Here is a 5,948-nt window from a genome sequence, read left to right as displayed (position 1 = left end):
CCCTAAAATCAACAAATAAAAATTAAAAACATTATAAGGATCAATATCTCATATTGGTCCAGGATGTTTAGCAGCCTTAGCTTCTTCCTGGCAACATTATTTAGGGAATATAACTTATCTCTTAATAAATATTGCTTTCCTTTTTCTCATTTGTTTGGTATATAGCTTCTTGTGTGTGTTCAGATGGAAATGATATCTGAATAAAATATATATAATGTATATATTGGAGATTTATATTTGTGTTTATATTTATGTTTATAGGTAGTTGGCTTTCCCAGACCAGTGACCTGCTGGAGTGTGGAAGAACCAAGACAGCTTTGCAAGGAGAGCAAATTTTTTACAACACAAAGCTCTCAACTTCATAATTATCACAAACATAGTCTGATTCCTTCAAATATAATTTTTCTGTGATACTTCAGTGAGTTCTGCCTTCTTTAAAAGAATAGGTCATATGCTTCTCTTTAAAAGAATAGGTCAAGGAGCACGGGCTTCTGCCTCACCTCACTCTTTCCAAACTTCACATCCAGTGGAGACCGAAGAATGTAGCTTTGGCCCCTCAGCACACACTGCCCACCAGCAGGAAATAATATTTTGGAGGAAGTTTCTGAAACCTATTTTGGTGTGTGTGTGTTTTTTTTTCTTACTGACATTTCTCCGCAAATTGCTTCTTCTTACCCTTAGGGTCTTCAGTGCAAAATCAGCTATTTTTGATATTAAACTGATAAGAACAGATACTACACTTGATTTTAGCCAAAAGGCCGAGAAGCAATAAAGTCAGCAAATTTTGGCTACCTTTGAGTCTATCTCTTAATTTTACCAAAAGTAGATTTTTCAGTTAGTATTTTCTATTCTTTTTGCTGCGATTGGCTGGTTTCCAATAGAAGAAAGGGCAAATGCTAAGTCTGTTTAGCCATTCTTTGCTCTTACCATGAACAAATAGCCAAGGATCACACATTTGAGGGAAGTACCTAATACTAAGGACAGAGATGAAACCAAAGAGAGAAATAGAAGTAGCCTTGAGGAAACAGAGATAAAGAGTAGTAAAAAAACTAAAAATATCTATACAGGTAAGAGTGAATGCCACATATGAAATAATACCAGCATCCTATAGGTAGAAATAACCAGAGAACTATAAAAAGATCTTGATACCTAAAAATCAGTGTCACAGATTTAAAAATTCAAATACAACACGTTTACTGTAAAAATATTTCATCTTTACTACCAAATAAAATATTTTTATTTAAAATATGGGAAAAATTCAACACAAAAGCTTAAGTATAAAGTTGAGGAAATTTCCCCAAAGAAGAATAAAGCAAGAAGAAAAAAAAGGAGAAAGACAAGAAAGAATTTAGGGAATCAATTCAGATGATCCAATGGCTAACTCACAGAAGAGAAGCAGGAAGGGAGGAAATGATCACAAAATGAAACAAGGGCAGTGTTACAGAATTAAAGGATATGAACTTCAGATTCTGCGGTTTAGAGGAATCAAACAGCTACTTCAAGGTACCCTGTTCCAAGATTTCAGAACCAGTGATAAAGATACTAGCTTAAGTCTGTGTGAAGAAAACCCCCCCACCATTTTCACAGAATGGATTACAATTTCAAGATGGCATTTTCTCAAGTGCAACATTGGATACTGGAGGATAACAGAACAGTGCCTTCAGAATTCTAAAGGGGAATATTTTTCTATTTAAAAGACTCCGCCCACACAAATTACTCTCAACTCCGAAGACAGAATAAAGATATTTTCAAGCAAAATGTTTTTATTTTTATTTTTAGATGCACCTGCCATGCACCTTTCTGTAGGAAACTGCCGGAGATGCATCCTATCAACAGGGGTCTAAACTAAGAAAGAGGAAGACACGGGGTCACCTGTAAGGGGAGAGAGGCCAGGAACTGCTCAAAGTGAGAGTGAAGGGAAGCTGCCTAATGACAGCCATGGGCCAACAGGAGACGCAGGGCATGGGCAGGATGTGGACCTGGTAGTGGTTTTTGCCTTGTTTGACCCATGGAGGAGTCATTGTACACCCTGGGAGAGACTTTGCCAATGATTTAGTGATAGAAAGAAAGGCAGTATCCCAGCCAATCCCCTTGCCAAAGGAGCGATTAATTCCAGAGAAAACACAGCTTTTAGAAGAAACAAAATCTAATCATAATACATATGGCTGTGTGTAAAATAAATCTACATAATGAAAATAATGTAAACTCTGAAATTTGATTTAAAGAAAAATAATCTTTTTGAAACCATTACTCCTCATCCTTCCTTCCCTAGCCCCATTCCTGCCTGTTTCTTCCCATATCTGTTATCTACCGATAGAGTCTATCTTTGTTGGTTTTTATCTTTTTCATTAGAACTTAGGTCGTATGAGAACAAGGACTTGCTCTGTTTTGGCCACTGTTGTATCCCTACATTGCCAAGAACAATACTGAGTACATAGTGTAATCTCAGTAATTTCTCCTAAATAAATTAATATAAATTTAGGAGGAATGGAAATGTGTGTATGTGTGTGTGTGTGCACATATGCAGGAGGTATTGGAAATTTAAATCTTTATTTGTATCACCCTCAACAGATAATATCTAAAATAAAACAATAAAAAATAAAGTAGTAGACCCTGGCTGGGCAGTTAGGTTGGTTAGAGCAGTAGTCCCCAACCTTTTTTGGGCCACGGACCGGTTTAATGTCAGAAATTATTTTCACGGACCGGCCTTTAGGGTGGGACGGATAAATGTATCACTTGACCAAGACAAGCATCAATAGTGAGTCTTAGACAGATGTAACAGAGGGAATCTGATCATTTTTAAAAAATAAAACATCATTCAGACTTAAATATAAATAAAACAGAAATAATGTAAGTTATTTATTCTTTCTCTGTGGATCTGTACCAAATGGCCCACAGACCGGTACTGGTCTGTGGCCCCGGAGTTGTGGACCACTGGGTTAGAGCATCATCCAGGTATAACCAGGTTGTATGTTCAATTCCCAGTCAGAGCACATACAAGAACCAACCAATGAATGCATAAATAAGTGGAACAACAAATCAAATGTTCCCCTTTCTCTAAAAATCAGTTGATAAATAAAATCATAAGATTAATCTTAAAAAAAGAGAGAGCAGGAAACCATGCCAGACAGCACAGCAGGAGAGCTGTAACAGTTACAAGTGGCTCCTCTGGGGAGCAGAAGTGAGAGAACTGGGACAAAGGCTGCTACATTTTGTTACAAGACGTGCAAATGTATTTGACATCAAAACCTAGCACAAGTATTACTTGGATAAAAACATAAATTTAAACAAAACAACTAGGAGAGATCTAACACTCTCATCTCATATATATCATTGTATAAGACCTATATTTCTTTTAAAAGGGAAGAGCCTAATAGGGAATTTTAGGTTTGCTTTGGTAGAGCAAAATTAATACCTAAGTACATCAGGTCAAATTTCTGACCCGCCAAGAGCAGCCACTTCTTGTGTAATTTTTTTCTAAAGAAATATAAACATCTGTTTACATTCAATAACTGTAAATTGCTTCTTCATGCCTAGTTAGGTTCCTTTGAAAATCAAGTTAGAGAACAATGGCAAGACAGGACTGTGTATACCTCTGACTCTCAACACCTCCAGGGTTCTGAGGTATGAACCATAACAAGTCATTTAGCTTCCTTGAGCCCTCTCAGTTCCTTTATTTATAAAATGGGGATGACAACATGCACCTCATTGGATTACCTTGTTTATCAAGTCAGATGTTGGTGTGAAATCCCAGTATAAGACAGATATTTGACATCTGCTAGTTTTCTTTCCTTCTTTCCTAATTCCAAGGACTGGTTGCGATCATGGCTGAATTACACTAATCAAAATAAAACAAAACTGTTCCCCATGCCAGTGACAGGAGTTAAGCTTCTCTAAGTTTACAAACAAGTTGAGGAGAGTTTGTACATCTTTCCATGTTATTGGATATATTCAGGGGGATGCATGGTCCATATAAGTCAGTGTCTGGGAAGGAACAGTTTATCCACAGGATTGTTATTTATCATGAAGGCTATCATGGGAGAAAGAGGACACTCCTGCCAGGCATCACTCATCTGTACATTCCCCAAAGCACATATAACTTCACCTAACTACTCAGTTAGTGCCCCTGAACTTGGTTTGTGCACTGAGACTGGTCAATATGAACCAGTATAGCTATCCTCTGGTATTCTTGTCCTGGTATCATTTGGGACAGGGGTAGGTTCAATTCAACTATAAATGTCAGAAGATATGTTTTCATCTCAAATAGTGAATTAACCAGCTTGTTTGCCAAAGAGATTATAGAGATTCTTTCTCTGGCCAAACCCTGCATAATGAATTCTCTAATGGATCCGCTAGCTTCTCTACTAAAGGTTAATTTCTTCCTCCATTACAAAACCTTGTGAATGGATCCCCAGGGTACTTCTTGGTAAAGAAAGAGAAGGTCTTGTTAAGTATTAATGATCACAGTGGCAGGTTTACAATAGCACCTCCTCCCTGGGAAGGAAAAGATCACTTCATTGACATTTATCAAAAGAGCTTCCACTGGGGACCAAAGCACAGCTGTCATTACTCTTCACTATGGGCACAGTGGAAACAGCAGATTCTCTTCCATCTGCTATTTGCCACAATTTCCTAATCCAGAAACAATGAAGCTATAAAGACACAACAGGAATGAAGAGGGGAGAAAACCAGAATTTTAATTTAAAAATGAATTATTCTAATTCTACTTCTATAATTTAAGTATTTGCTGATATGATTTGTGATACTACTCTTTATTTCCCATATCTTTGCATGAAAGAGCTCCTTTGAAATCCAGGAGAGTTAAATGGTCCACCTCATATCAATTTGGCATTTCCCCATCAGGCAAATAGACAATCGAGTTTCTTCTACATGGAGCACTAGACAAGAGGCATTTATAAGAATGAGACCGAATAAAGTGAGGACAGTTTGAGACACTAAACCACCCCTGTTGGAAAATAAGAATACAAAATTTTGAAAAAGAATTTGTAAAAACTTTTTTTTGGTGAGCGCTGTCAATGGCAAGGAGTTTGTCTCCTTAAATGATGTAGACAGCATTCTTTTTGACCCTTTAAAAGATTATCCTCTAGATTCATAAAAAGAAAAGTATCATTAGCTCCCCTGGGTCCCAGCCTCTGCACATACTCCCTGCTCTCCTCACCCAGGCTGCAACTAAAGGAGAGTCAGGAGATGGGACTGTCTTGGGGAAGGCTTTCCCTTACCTCGCCTGGTGACAGCCAGACTTCTCATAGTTGTCCCCACACCTTCTCCCAGGTTCCCCCACAGTCACCCCCCAGCATAGTAAGGCACTTCTTATCACAGTGGGTTCTAAGCTGCCCTCTCATCTCCTTGCCCTCTGTAGGGAAGGCCTGACTCAGGCGAATACCTGAGGGCCTAGTAGGGCACCAGAATCACTTTAACTCGTTTGCAGTCCAAGCTCAGCTGCTTTGTCAGCTACTCTCTAGTTGAATTACTTGGGGTACCTCATAGTTTGAGCATCATTTTTATAATCTGAGCTGTTGAAAGATTAATTAGGTTTGCACATATAAAATGTTTAGCCTAGTGTCTGGCACAAAATAAGCATCAAATTAAAATAAAGTATTAACTACTTCTATGTATGATGTGTTTCATGAAATTTTCCTAGTTCATTTAGGTATGGTTTCACTCTCACGGTAGACAAACAAATGCCTACCAATTCCTTAAAAACTGAGTATGCCCTTTTGAAATTTTAGAAAACATAACAAAGTGCTTCTCTCTCTCTCTCTCTCTCTCTCTCTCTCTCTCTCTCTTCCTGTGTACATATGTGTGTGGTGCATTTGGAGTATGACGTGCACTATAATTCCTGGTTAATCTATAATCCTATGATTAACTTTCAATATTTCAAATGTTCTCTTTGTGAAAAAACATTTTGGGGACGAATATTTTCACAG

At 37.8% G+C, this 5,948-nt stretch overlaps 1 pseudogene; it reads right to left on the bottom strand.

Moving 5' to 3' along the window:
• Positions 1 to 677: 677 nt before the first annotated feature.
• LOC136327697 (U2 spliceosomal RNA) lies at positions 678 to 770 on the bottom strand (annotated as a pseudogene).
• Between the last annotated feature and the right edge of the window lie 5,178 nt (positions 771 to 5,948).

Source organism: Saccopteryx bilineata, chromosome 2, assembly GCF_036850765.1.
Source record: "Saccopteryx bilineata isolate mSacBil1 chromosome 2, mSacBil1_pri_phased_curated, whole genome shotgun sequence".
NCBI lineage: Eukaryota > Metazoa > Chordata > Mammalia > Chiroptera > Emballonuridae > Saccopteryx > Saccopteryx bilineata.
Note: the sequence above shows the minus strand (reverse complement) of the source record. Positions and strands in the feature narration are given on the sequence as shown.